This window comes from Oryzias melastigma, linkage group LG17 (assembly GCF_002922805.2).
Source record: "Oryzias melastigma strain HK-1 linkage group LG17, ASM292280v2, whole genome shotgun sequence".
Taxonomy (NCBI): Eukaryota; Metazoa; Chordata; class Actinopteri; order Beloniformes; family Adrianichthyidae; genus Oryzias; species Oryzias melastigma.
The window spans coordinates 12,233,075-12,248,180 of record NC_050528.1 but is presented as its reverse complement, the minus strand read 5'-3'; the positions used below and the strand labels follow the sequence as shown (position 1 = coordinate 12,248,180).

The window sequence follows — 15,106 nt, the reverse complement described above, 5'->3', positions numbered from 1 at the left end:
TGGAGGTATTTTGCTTTCCGATAAATTTCAGGATATATCTAGACTGACTAGAACCTTTGTAGCTGATCTTAATTTGACCTTTCCAAAAGGTTTGAATGCTTAAATGTTGAATTTTTTAAGAACTTTTCGCACAACAAGCTGTTCTCTGACAAGTCGATTGATCAAAGTAACCAAGATAAATGTCTGAACCATGAATCAACCTCTAACTGTTCTTTCTGGTGGAGGCCCATGTCTCAGTACATCCACTTATAAAATGCTGTTGGCAATTAATGCTTGTGTTAAAGAGAGACTCAGATGAAAATCCTGTTTATAACACTTTTTAATTAGCTCTAAAAACAATCGAGTGGGTCTTTAACATGTGAGGGTAGAGATACTTTTAGTTGCGTTATGCCTATATCTATTGATGGATTTGTCTGAAATCCACGTTTGTCTTCGTTTTTTCCTTGTCTGAGCTGGCATCTGGCTCAAAACTAAACGGCTGGATAGCTCCTACAGTGGCTCAAAATTGGATAACCATAGTTAAAGGACCACTGGGAACCCTTTCACAATAGAAAAAAAAGTAGTGGTCCCATTTTTAGATTTAGCCATAGATTTGAACCGACATCCTTGCAGTTTCTAGCAGACTAGGTCACTTGGAACTACTTCTACTTTTAGGCTAAAAGTGTCAAATTCTCCACCTTCACCTTCATCCACAAAGTCTTTTCCAGATTGTCTTAAGAAAAATGTCTGCATGTGTTGTGTCCTATGTTCATTGTACTCCAAGCCACTAGGCGGTGCTAGAGAACAGAGGTCAGTGAGAGAGACAGGAAAAGGAGAGAGAATGATGACGATGAAAATGGAGATCTGTTGTTGAACGATAATAAAGCAAATGATAAGTAAATACGTTCGCCTTCTTACACCTCGAACATTACAGCATGTTCCATTTTGGAATCCATCATTCCACCTTCCTGTCCATCTCTCCAATATTTGGTCAGTCACGTCAGTTCGTGCTGCTTTCTGTTTTACGACTTCTTGACTTTTGGAGTTTCCATTCATTTTTAGTTATGCCAACACAGTATCCTTGTATGATTCTAGAGTTTAAACTGATGTGATCGTTTCATTTTTTGCACCAACTGCTGTTTTAACCTAAGTTATTGTGACTTTAATAGAGTTTAAAGTCTGTATCTGCTTAAATCTTAGCTAGACAGTTTATTAAAGACATATTTTTATTTCTCAGACAGCAAAAAAACAAACTTGTATCAGCAGAAAGCAACAACAATTGTTGCTAAATGACATCCACTTGACACAAACACATACATTTTTTGCTCTCTGCAGTTAGACATAAAACTCTCTTTGGGCAGGCTGGTGTCTTGGATTAAAACGCTTTCTTCTGAATCAGACAACAATTTTTTGAAGAGCCAGTATTATCTATTTGTCTAATTGCATCAACAAGCTGACAGGCGGCATAGCGGAAACTCTTCTACCGTCTCTCACAGCAGCGCTGAGCTCTTTAACTCAAGAATGGGATGAACACGCCATCAAGGAATTTGTATTCCTCAAAGGAGGAAAGTTTCTGTAATTAGAAGGGAAAGATTTAATAATCTCTTAATTGAATTGGAGCATTTATTTAAAATACCATGAGAATGACTGTAGGGATATTTGTGCCACGCTGAACGGTGATGCAGGCAGACAAATGCTAATTGATTGCAAGTGCCAGAGAGCAGGTGACCTTAAAACTTCCTGAACAGATCAAAGGCAGTTAGAAGTGAAAGACAGATGGGTGCAGATGAGTGCAGGAGACGGAAAGACGGAAGCTTAACGGGGGAAGTAAACAACAAAAAACTCAAGCCCTGGGTCATCGGCTAAAAAGACATAGCCGTGAAAAGAAAAATTAAAGGCGGAAAAAGGAAGTATGAGAGAGAATACCTGATGAAGGAAGTGGCAGAGAAGGGAAAAGTTGCTGAGGCTGTTGCAGGCTGGCAAAGGAGGTTAACATTTTCAGCTGAATTTTAGATGATGCTGGCTAGTTTTCCATGTTTCCATACGGTAGAATCTGACACACACACATATACACAGAACTCACTGGAGATGAGTAATACTGGAAGCAAAAACACTAAATTCAGGTCTATCTCTGACGCAACACAGACCTCCATGTTGTAACTCCACATTCTTGTAGGGTTTTACAGCTTGTGTGCAGGTGTGTGCACATGTTTAAGTTGGCATGTGTGAGTATTGCTGTAGGCGTCGGATGTGAATCTTTGCCCTTGTCCATGCAGTCACCTCAATCATGGTCCAGCGGTTTAATAGAAGCAATCCTCCATGCAGGACATCTTTAAGACCACTGATGCATCTCTCAAGGTTGGTCATCACCCCTCAGCAGACACGGCACAGGTTCACACGCATGCCTGCGTTCACACCCAGATCAAAAGCTTCTTTGACACACCTGCTTCTCTTAAAACTTTCTTTTTTCTCCAACCTGCCTCTTCCTCCATTAAAAGACACCACATTTTCCTCCCTGAGGTCATAATTTTCCGAAAACTTACATTTAATTTTTCTTATGATGTGAAATCGGACAAGAATCTACAGCACTTCAAAGCTTCGACCATCTCCTGACTTCTTATAGCTTTTATTCAACAAGAACCTCAGCCACTAAAACTCAAGTTTGTTTAAAAAAAAAAAATAGGAAAAGCCAGTTTTATTGTTCCTTGACATTTTGTGCTTTTCAATGTGGTTTGATATGCTTTGCTGATGCAACTTAAAGACCCACTCCAATAGAAATGGTGTTTTTAGTGTTTTTAACATGTTCTTGTGGATCTTTTTCTTAAGATGGAGGACACATTAAGAGCATTAAGAATGAAGATTCCTTTTCAAATCATTGTGAATCGGGATAAGACAAGAAAAGGCTGTTTGGAAAAGCTTGTATCAGTGCCACAAGCTCCCTGCTCCACTCCATTCCGATTCATCCACTAGACAAATAAATCCATGTAAGTCCATGTAAGTCCTTGTTCTGGGTTTTTGTTGCACTGATAATATTATGGGGGTTTGAGATGCTGTAAGCTAGCAGGAGAGTATTTAATATAAGAATGTTGGGAAGCAGAGGTGAGGTTACTCCATGCCAACAGTACTGCTCACAAGTCTGGGGAAATTTCTAATGAGCTACAGCCGCTCTGCAGAAGCTATGTCCTAGAAAACAACACATTTTTTTTCCAAAAACAGCCTCATAACATCATACCTATTAAAAGACCACTGCAAATCATTTCATAATAGATAGAAAGACTTTTTAGGTCGATATCATAAAGTATTCTCTGTCACAGTTTTCCTTAAGGCCCAATACATTAATCTATTTACTTTTTTATTTATTGCATCTATTGTAGTGTTTTGACAACTTCTTGGATGAGCCCAAATACGTTGAATAGGTACATTTATCCTAATTATATCAATGTTTACATCAGAATTAATTTTCTTTTGGCTCAGAAAGCCTATTTAATTTGAGTCTTTTTTTCCCTCCCACATATTATTCTCTTTATAACAAATGTTTCCTCCCCCCACTCCCACGCTGACCCCAAGTTTCTTCTGATTGTTTTTTTTTTTTTTTTAAGATTATTGTTTGATGGCTGCTTATTAATTCACCAATAGTTCAGAGGACTGCTCTCTGAAACAGAAACATAGACTTAAAATTCATCATTCCTGTTACACATCAGTAAGAATGCACTTGTGCATTCCTTTGATCTAAAGATAATGCAAAGCAGTAATTGAACAAAGCACATGTACTCCTGAGCAAAGACAAGATACATGAAAACAAATTATTTTTTAGCAGGCTCCTGGGTAGTTTAAATAACAATCAACATATCAGTCTGCTGCCTTTTCCAATTTAAAAACACACTTGTAGAGTGTGAGGAGTCAGATTTTTATTGAATTCAAATTTATTGAATTTGGCCACTAGGTGGCGATCGCACTGTAGCATACACCTCATTCCAGACGAAGAAGAAAGTATGCACAAAAACTGTGCTTTAAACCACAAATGGTTGGTTTAAAACCACAATTTCCTTAAAAAAGTTTGTAAAACTCATGACTGTGAGAATACAAATATGTTCATTTAGTCAGCAATGTATGTTTAGGTTGACCGAACGTTAGCATTAGCTGTCCTATGGGAAATCCCATTATACATTAGAATAAAAATGGCGGACTTTAGCATTTTTAGCTAAATCGATCTCTACTTTTATGGATCATTTATTGATCTATTAATCTTAGATCGAATCGGATTGATTAATCAATTTTATCAATCCAGCCCTAGAAACACAAATAGATGGAAAGTTCTTTTTGTTACCTTGTATTGTAGTTAAGCTGTTTTATGTTACAACAAGTAATTTTAAGAATAACAATCCGGATTTTCTTATTTTTTGAATATAACAAAATAAAGCAAAAACAAACCACTAGCCTAAACCATCAAAAATAAATCTGTTTACTAATGAAAGAAGTAGTACTCACCGTGAAGTAGTCAAAGTAAAGTAGCAAAATCCAATGAAAACTTTGGGAGGTCTATTTATCAGATGTTTTTTTTTTTTTTCATTTTCTAAAATTTGATTCTAAAACAATGTGATTTGTACCTTTACTAAATCAAATTTGCAATGTAGTGCTAGATTTTCTTTTTTTCAGACATCTTTCAACACCAATGTTCCCTCATTGGTGACTCATAGTCTCACTGTCTGTCACTGCCTACAGGCAGCAACACCAGCATGGACATTTGGATTGAAGACAGCAGCTCCAAGCTACTTTTAACGCCCAAAAATACAATAAGCTATTTTAAAAGTAATTTAGAATACTTTATATTTGAGAGAATTTTACCTAAATTGAAGCTTTTTTATATTGTGAAAATTATTCAAACAAAAATTTTTCAACAAAACTGTCTACAGAAAAACTAGATTTGTACAACAATCATCAAAACTTATGAGCTTTTAAATGTTTTCCTTGTTTAAGTAGTATCATTTTTACAAGTTTGGAGAGAATCTATGGCTGGTCAAAATATATATGTACATAGATGTGTGTAAATGTGTTCAGTAGTATCATTGATTCCAGTGAGTAATATACAATTATATTTGTTGGTATTGATCTCAAAGGCAGCCTTTGCAAGAAAATAATGGAAGAATTATTGTACCAAAAAAAGAAAAAAGGTGAAGAAAAAGCACAATGGCAAACTCATGAGGCTTTATTATAGGTGAGGTTTAAAGTTCTACACGGGATATATTAAAACTGTGGCATAAAGAAGAAATATCCCCCATGCTCTCTTTGTGACCTTGCAGAACTCAAATTATACACCTCAAACGTTCAATGAGCAATTATCCTGCTGTTTTAAGGGTGAACGAGATGTTCATTTGGGCGTTTTCTTTGTTCGCTCGGTTTTTCATCCCCAGGTTGCTGCTTCCCATATCAGCGGCAAAACATCTCAGCAGGTCTCGATGATTGCTTCCATTTCTGCTCTCTGGCCTTGCTGCTTTTTCAAAGGGTTTTCTTTTGCTGTGGCTGCACGGTTTTAATTTTTCACAGAGAGATAAAGAGCTTGTGGTAGAGTTGTCTTTGAAAATACCCACTTGTGCCTTATTTTTTTGCCAGAAATGTTAAAATACCTCATGAGACTGTCTGGCTTCCCTAAACTTTAAAAAAAAATATGCAACAATAGAAAACTAATTAATTTTTGTGAGTTTCAATGCTACATAATTATTTTTTAAAAGAGTAAAAGTGGATACAGCATTTTATAAAAAACCTTTTTTATCTATTGCAGTTGTGGGATGTGTCCTTTATCTTCATGACACTGTCTACATTCACTGACAATAAAATCCTGTCAACACAAAAGACAAACGGATGACCCACTTTCACCTTTATGTCGAGCCTCAAACCTGTCCATCTTTGATTTGCAGCCCTCAACAATCACTTTCATCTCAGGGTATTTGATGTCACATCACTCTTCCTATCTCCAAATGTCTATTAATGTTGTCCCCCACTTTAATTTTTCTTTCTAGATTATGATAGCATGCTTTAGACTGGAATACGTCCCACTCCAATCATCTTTTGATCCATTTAAAAACTGTTCCCATTGGCTTTTAATTGTGATTATGCAATTTTTTATTCAGAATCTGAAACTCTTCATCATTTTCAAGGACATTGTTTCTGCAGAGCGACACAAGTTAATCAGAAATTCACGTCAGAGTTGTGGAAGGGACATTTCCTTGTTTTTGTCTAGAGCTATCCAGTCGTACACTTTTGAGCCAGAAATCAGCTCGGATGAGGAAAACGAAGACGTAAATTGATCTACTTGTCTGCAAGTGGATGGATTAGCATGGAGCGGAGCTGCCCGCCAACTGTAGCACCAATGACAAGCTTTTACAATTTTTTGTCTACTCCCAATTCATAACGATTTGAATACATACTAAGTCATGAGAAAAATGCCACAAAGTCATGTTAAAAACACAGTTTTTCTTTGTAGTGGGTTTTTAAATTATGAAAAATGAGAAAATGAACCATGAAACTCAACAAAATAATGTCGAAAGCTATGAAGAAAAGGAGGACAGCAGCTCAAACCCCAACAAGTGGGTCGTTTGTTCTATCTTACAAGGACAAGAATTAACTGAGATTGAATCCAAACAAGGCAATCCTAATCCTAACAGCTGTCCTTACCACATTGTCTATTATATGCACATATTCCAAAAATATATTTACTACTTATAGTTAACATTTATTTCATATTATAGTACATGTTTCTCATACTTTATTATATCTTGTTTTGATATTCCACTTTATTTTGGTGTTTATCTTAAATATCGGTTTTGTTGGCAACACTATATATATACATATATAAATATTTAATCATTTTCCACTCTTTACATCTCTTTTCATCTCTCTGTTTACACGTCTGACACTCGTACAAACCATTTTTACTGCATATATGACCAATAACATTTGAATTTGACTGTGATGATATAACGCTCAGGCACACAGCTGATAGGACCAACTATTCATACTTTTCTTCTCGACCTACAGGAGCCACAGCAACACAAAGTGCTTCTATGTTCAGGCAGCAGAGATGGCGCCTGTTGCTGAGGTTAAAAGCAACCATAAAAATACAAAAAAAAAAAAAAAATGGCCACAAAAATCGTTCCTCCTTCAATTCCATTGCTGGAAAGAAAGCCAGAAAACCAGCCAGTAATGCCGTCTGAAAGGGAACATTCAGGTGTGGGTAATTGCTGGTAGCAAGACAATGCTACAGGAGATTGGATCAGTGGGGAAAAGGAGAGAAGTGACAATCTATAATTTGAAATTGAGAAGGAAAGACGACTGGGGAAGAAAAGGGATGAGAAGAGGGTTCAGTAAGGAGAGGTGGGTAAACATGTCATGCAGAACAGCTGTCACAGGCCTGATGCCACTATGTGAGACAGGACGACTGCATTTCCTGTCAGGTTAAGAGTGCATCATGAAAAGATAAAATAATCTCAACCAGGATGCAAAAATGTATTCAGTGAAGTTTCAAATTTTGCACGAAAATGTTGCTATAAGCTGACAAGTCGGGTGTAAAGTTAATGAAATGAGCCGGATAAAGTGCTCTGCCTTGCCACATGAAACATGAAAACATTCCACTTGTGGAAATTATTTACATGCATCACTCAGACAGCCTGCCACCCGATTAGGAAGAATGCCTGTAGATACTGAACACTAATTTTGGAACAAGATGTACGCAGCAAAAAGGCATTCCAAAACAAACACAAATAGCCTTTCTTCCTCAGCTATTTTCCCTTTATAGCAAGTATTTGAGAACGGCTAGAAAGTCTTGTCAGTGTGGGTTGTCTTCAGCCCAAAAGATCAACAAACACACAGTTGTGTTTTCAAGAGTGTCTGCACTCTATTTTTAACAACACACTGAGGCTAAAATGTGCATGTCTCTGTGCCCGAGTGCGTGTATTATGAATGAACATACCCAGGACTGAAATGTGCTCCTCGATGCCTCCTCATCTTTCCAGCTGCGTCCCTGTTTGAATTTGCTTTCCTCCCCTCTTGGTCCTCGAGTGGGGGTCACCGCTCAACACGTGTGAGCCCTCTGATCTTCTGCGCCCCCTCGCTCTGCCTTACTTTCAGACCTTGGAATCGGTGTCAGACCTGGTCGTCGTTTGCTGCTTTTTTCCCCCCTGTTTTTCCTCTTCTGCTCTCCCTCCTACCAGGAGGCTTTTCTCCAGCACGTCAACCTACTCCTTGTTGCTCGTCTCCTCCACACACACACAAAAATAAATGAAGAAATTTCAAGCAATGCAGACTTCCCTCTCAGTCGGTCAGCGCTTCTCAGCAGCTCGGGGTGCCCTCCATCTCCCACTGAATTGGGAGAATGGGGGGAGGAAAGGAGGAATGGGGAAGGAGGATGCTGTTGCTGTAGCTGTTGCTTCTTGAGTGTGAGCGCCGCTCTGGCTTCACATGCTTTTCATCTCTTTCTCTCTCCCTGCTCTCAAATTCTTCATGTCTCTCCACCCCCTCCCTCGCTTTCCTCAGTCACTGTCTATCCGCTGTTGGCTCCACCATCCAGCCTGCTGCAGAGCGTATGCTGGTGTGAGGCTAAAACAGCCGGGCAGGAGCAAAGAACAGCAAAGTGAGATGGAGAGCAATTAGTGAACGAGAAAGAAATATCAAAAATGGAGAAAAAAGAACATAAAAATAAAGACTGCTGTGAGATACAAAAAAAACTTCCAAAGGCATCATCTAATTTTGTATTAGATTGAGATGTGTTCATGAAATGCTTTCAAAGTATAACAATTAGAATTTCTTATGTAGAAATATTTTTAGGGTGTTTATGTGCAGTTTTATTGTACTGGTCCAGATAAATCAAAGAATGGAGGGAAGAAGTTGTTCATCACTTAAACACAAACTGACTTACTTTGCAGAAAAAACAAAATACCAGAGTTTTTATGAACCAAAAAAGCATGATGATGCAAAACAGTACAATCAAAGGGGGTCAATCTAGTACTAATTGTCTTATGATCTATTTTCAAAGCATCCCCAGTGGTCTTTTTTATTATAATTATGCTTTTAACAAAAAAAAAAATCTTTGTCATCTTTTAGGATATAGTTTCTGCAGGGTGGCAGTAGTTAATTCAACTACTGCCCCCATTTCCCATCTGTTTACAGGCTCTCTTATCTTTTTAGAATAGCTTTTAATGCTTAGTAATTGGTAGTATTTTATTTGTTCTATTTTATTCTTACTTTTGTTGCTGACTGAATTTTGTTCTTAATTTGCCCATTTTTTAAGCTGTCTTCTTTCTTTTATTGTGAAGCACTTTGGTACACCTAAAGACATTATAATTATCTACGTAACAAGTACTCTCTTTTTAAAATGCATTTTGTCGTCTGCTTCTGGTTAACAACATTTTGAATAAAGAAATACTCAGAAAATAATTTTTAAACTTAGTTTTCTTTATGTTCTCCATTATCAGAAAAATGCCACAACATAATGTTAAAAATATCAAAAACATGATTTTCAATTCTAATTGTTGTAGTCAAAATATTTTGATTTTAGCAACACATGATGTTCAGAATATATGATTAACACTCAAACCATCATCACTTTTGAGTGGATTAGGGTCCAGTATTACTCATTTATAGATTATACGTGACTTTTATTTCTAATTTGTACAATAACTTATTTTAAAAAGTTAATATGCAGGATTTTTATTGCACTTTTGCCAGAAGATCTTGAGTTAACTAAACTAATTTGAGCTTTGATTATAAAGGAACTCTAGTAAAGTAAAAAACTACAATACTTGGTCATAAATTTACTGCATTTAATTATTTTCTTCTTTATTAAATAAAATATATACTTTATAAAATCTATACTTTATGATTTTATTTTAATATCCATTCTATGGCGCCATAGCTTTTTGAAAGCATAATTTTAAGATACTCTTAAGTCGAACTCATTAGTCGCATGATCCTTAAAACAACTGGAGCTCGGATCCAACATGAAGATGACTCTGGTAATTTTATGGATAGGATAGGTTTGATATGTTCCTGATATTGTTCTGTTTATTCCCCTCTTTTCTTCCATCTCATGAAAAAAAGGAAAAAGGAAAGAAAGAGGAAGAAACAGAAATGTTTTATTGTTCTATTCTGTCTGTCCCTGGCCTTGTCAGGGCAGATCAGATCACAAGGTGCTGAGGATGAAGTGCACACATGCATGCACACATAGAAACACAGAGAAGGAAACACTCCTCCTGCCTGACTGACTGCCCCTGAGGTCAGTAACAGCTCATTGCAGGAGAAAAGGAGAAGTCTGTCCTGAAGACCTGTGGCAAGAGGTGAAGCCCATTACACTACATGGTGGAGCCTGAGTCCTACAAGCACAACAACCTACAACCCCAGCCTTTTGAAGGAGATCTATCAGTTATTTTTCATCTTTTTTCGTTAAAATTTGTTGATACAGTTTTTTGTATTCACAAATAACTTGCTTAAAAATGTAAAATTATGCTTAGAGTCCTCTGTTTTTCTTGTATAAAGTAGTAGATAAATGAATAGGCAGACAGATTAGCATACCAAAAAGAAATAAATGGTAAAACAATTATGGTAAAAATGGAAAAATCTTGAAAATCTTTAAAGAATCAAGCTAATTCCCTGCACCAACAAACAGAAAGAGAAATAAAAATAACAGAGATTTTCTTAGGTAAAAAAATAATAATTTTGTAGGTTAGTAGAATCTGAATATGATTAAAAATCAGACTTACAAGGAAAACACAACTTTTTGCAACATAAAGGTTTTTTTCCTGTTGTATTTTGCGTTATTGACAGCTACCATTTGGCCAGGATGGGTAACAGGGGACATTTTCTGTCACTTTCTTATTTGTGATCCACTACTCTGGAGATTTCATGGAATTAAGTCAATTCAATTTGAAATTAATGAAGGTTTTTGAAATATTCCTGTGTAAATTACATCAGTCAGTCTAAAAGGTCACTTTACTGTTTGAGTCACCCATTCCTGAATACAGTATTTGTTCTGGGAATCATCATCATGTTTTTTCTACAACAGTTCGACATTTTTTTAATTTTTTGCTGATCCACTTAAAATTCTGCACGTGTATTCATAAAGGTGTGCGGTGATTGCTCGCAGGAGGTGCCGACTAATATGATGATGTTAGAACTGTGGGTCACTGGAGTGAAAGTCTACTTTCTCAAACTGCTGACTTTTGAGGAGGACTTTTGGATACAGTGACATTTAGGACATAATAGGATGGCATTTGAGCTCTGAGTGTGAGTCCATGTGGGACGCAGTAGACATCAGTGCATCACATGATGTGGATGGCATATAATACAGATCGAGGGGGGGGGGCATTTTTACTGCAAAGCTGGTGCAGAACTAACTGTCTGTAAATGTACTTAAGGCAGTTTCCTTTTGTAATTTTGTATATTTTTGGACAGCACTTTGAATTGCTTTGGGTATGAATTGTGCTTACTAAATAACATTTCTTGCTAGGTTTGTAACCATTGAGTGTATGCTCGCCATCTTTAAAAATGGCTTCCATTTAGGATTTTTCTCATGGTCTTTCTGAAAGAAGGGATTGTAAGGTACATCCATGGAACATTTAATGCTTGTACCACAGAGTGCACCCCATCTCTGGTATATGAACCTAACCGGCTCCGCTACTTATCTGACCTCAACAGAGAGAAGATTAACTCCATTGCTGGATGACGGAGGTCCTTCAGTATCTTCTTTACTCTGGTGCAGCATCAATACGGATGTCCTTCAGGTGTCCTTTATATAATTTATTATTTAGACACATTAGTGCATGGGCAGATGCTTGAACTTATGTATCAATATCATCACTTTGGGATTGTTGTCACAGATAATGTTGATCCTACTGCAACTTTTGCTCTGTATTTTATCACTTAGCAGTCTCCTGTTGTCTTAGTGATCCTTTTCTCATAAATCAATTTTTTTATTTTACTTTTCTCTGGATGTTTCTTCAACATCTCCTCTCTTTTCCATATAATCCAGAGCTTAAAATGACATTTACCCTAATTTAAAGGGCTATTTGTATGAACTCCTGGGTGTCTAATGAGCTCCAGAAAAATCCCTCAGCTGCCGGACAGGAAGAAAAAAAAGGGTCAGTTTTGTTTTATCTCTTTAATTCCTAGTTGCACTCATTTGTTCTTCTCACCTTTTGCTTAAGTCCCTCAATAGACTATGTAAATGAGTTCCTCAGTAAAAAGTAATTTAAACATGCATACATTATGATCATCTTCTCCTGCAGGGCATTATAGTCCAAATCAGAAGCTGTGCCATAAAATTAGTCATATTGCTAATACCATGCTGCTTGACCTCCTCTCTGCATTTTAGACTACTTTTAGCTAAGTTAAGAGCACTGGTTGTTTGTTGCACTATATACATTAAAATGATGTTGCAACATAAATTCAAATGTTTATGCTATCTGTATATAAAAAAGTAAATTCAAATGTGTATCATACGGAAGAAAAGGCGAAGAATTGTTCACTCCTGGCGAAATGGGATAAAATGTGTTGAACACATTGAAGAGGATCTTTATTCTATGGCAAACCACTACATGGATGACAGAAAAACATAATTTATATGTGCTTTAATAAATATATTTTTACATTTGAACATTTCTAACTCACTGAAATCCTTAAAAATATTTGCACACCACTGTGTAGGGATGACACCGTTAAGAAACCGAGAGAGCCCCAGTTGGTGGCATCCGGCCAGCAGCAGCTCTAATTGGACGATGTGTTAATGTCTCCGGACGCCGGTCGTCCATGTCAAATGCCACGGGCCATTCTGCACACCTGACGGCCGCCTGACTGCTACATTCAAGACCATGCCAACAATTAAATTAAATAAATTGTATTAGTGAGTGTATCTCTTCACACAGACTAGTGAACAACACAGCTATAGAGCAGACGGGCCCTACAAATTAAATGTTTTCAGTAGAGGGTCACTTTTGCCACAGTGGTGACCCACAAGGTCCATAATACACCCATCTCATGGGCTTTCCTCCCTCCTACCTTCAGGCAGGAGATATCTGAGCCTGAAATGCAGAACAGTGAGGCTGCATGACAGCTACTAACCTACTGTACAAAAACCCTCAAGTTTTGAAATGACCAATCAGTCAGTTTATGCCTTACACGTGTTATTTTGCACTAAATCTCTTTGTAGAGGTGTATTTATTGTCTTTTTTTTAACTGCATTTGCCTCACTGACCAGTTTTGACTTTTATATTCCCTCCTATTACTTATGATGTTTAGACAAATTTGTATCTGAGAACCTGAGTACTAAAAATTTAATAAGATATACTTCCATTTTAGCAAAACTATGAAACAGGAAGATGGAGACAGAGTGACAGCTAATAGGTTGATACAGACAAACTGAAAACAGTGAACTTGAACAGACGAATTACCTAAACTAGAAACAGCTGTGGATGATTATTAGATGAGACCAGGCTGTGACTGAAGGAAAACACAAACCCTGTGAATAGAACATGACTTCAACTATATTAAAGAAAACATATTTTAACCAAATATATAAATGTATAAATAAAGGTAGACACAACCAACAGATGCTTTGAGACACCTCTAGAGACATGTCAAAGCAACTCTAACACCAAAAGGAAAAAATAAGTTTTGAAATGCAATTCTGCACACCAACAATACACAATAGACTGCGTATTGTTCTTTAATCGAAAACTTTTTGTGTGTTTTTATTTAGTGTTTCTATGCATTCTTCTGGATTCAAGAACAACAATGTCATTTCAACTCATACTAATGTGCACCAGACTATAGAGCGGATTTTCAATTTTTGAACAAATTCAAGGATTTTAAGGGAAAATATGCTTTATTAGCTCTGATTTTTATTTCAGTTTGTTAGGTTTACAAATTTTTGTCTGAGATGCAACACAAACAGCAAAATACACAATTTTTATTTTCTTAATTATTACTGCTGATATTACACTACCTACTGCTACATTTTTCTGAGCTGAGTAGCACAGGCTGTCTTTTATTTTGAAAGGAAGTCAGAAACTATTTCTGAGTTTTTTTTACTCTTTAGTCCTTCAGGTTACAATCTGAAAGAACGCAATCAAAAAATAATCAACTACATATAGAAAAATCCATTGAAAACATCATAAAAACAAACACATATTTGAATCAAAGTTTTGATGCTTGTTAATAGAAGCGCATTTCATATTTTGTCTGTGTTGATGACATTCCTGACTCCCAACAGAGTCTGCAGAACACACGCTTCTCATTATAACTTTGATTTTAGTGTGGCTCAAAACCAAAGCAGACCAAAAACGGGGAGATAAAACATGAAAAGAAGTTTGTGACCCCTCCAGTTCCCCTGTCTCCTTCTGTTCATCCTCCTGCTTCCCTTCACTCCCTGCCCCTGTTTTGCTGGCAGAGAAAAGATTGCTGATGACAGATCCATTAGACACAATGCGAGGGAAGAGAGAAACAGCAGTTAGCTGCGATGGCAACTCCAGTATGATGGCAACGTGCCCTGCATGTGTGTGCGTGAGCATGCGGATGCTACAAAGGGCCTTATCAGTGGAAACAGACCTGGACGTGATCAGGGTGGTGAACGAGAAGGAAGATGTGGGAGGAAGGGTGGGAGGGGGGGTGTAGAAAGGCATGCATTTAACAGAAGGATAAAGAAATAAATAAAAGACTGTAAACGGGCAGAGATGGGGAGATAAACAATAGACAAAAGTTATCAAGAGGGATAGAACCTTTCAGATTATGAGAGATAAAAGGTAAAAAGGCTATAGGTATGGGGTCTAGGGGGAAGAAAGAGATGTGATCTGAAAGGAAAAGAAGTAGCAGAAAAAAAGAGGTTGGTGGAGGGAGAAATTTTGAAAAAAAAATGACAAAGCCAGTGTGGAAACAGGCTTCAGAAATGAGGTTTGTAATGGACTGATCATCAGTGCAGATACCTCAGGGGAAACCAGGAGCCTCCAGCTCACCTGTCTGGAGTTTGGCCATAGCTTTTTGACTGTAGCTCCCATCACCGAAGAGCCAGTCAGATGGTCAAATCCCAGGACACACTGTTGTTGTCGCCTTGAGCAAGACTCTCAACACCTCAATCCCTCTCAAA

The 15,106-nt window shown here is 37.2% G+C and overlaps 1 protein-coding gene across 1 annotated transcript in view; it reads right to left on the bottom strand.

Annotated features, from left to right (window-relative positions):
• LOC112147682 (leucine-rich repeat and immunoglobulin-like domain-containing nogo receptor-interacting protein 3) overlaps positions 1 to 9,358 on the bottom strand; it is a 46,956-nt gene extending 37,598 nt beyond the window's left edge. Inside the window, exon 1 of the mRNA XM_024274224.2 lies at positions 7,946 to 9,358. The gene's annotated coding sequence lies outside the window, so the exon portion shown is untranslated. The remainder of the gene's footprint in view (positions 1 to 7,945) is intronic.
• Between the last annotated feature and the right edge of the window lie 5,748 nt (positions 9,359 to 15,106).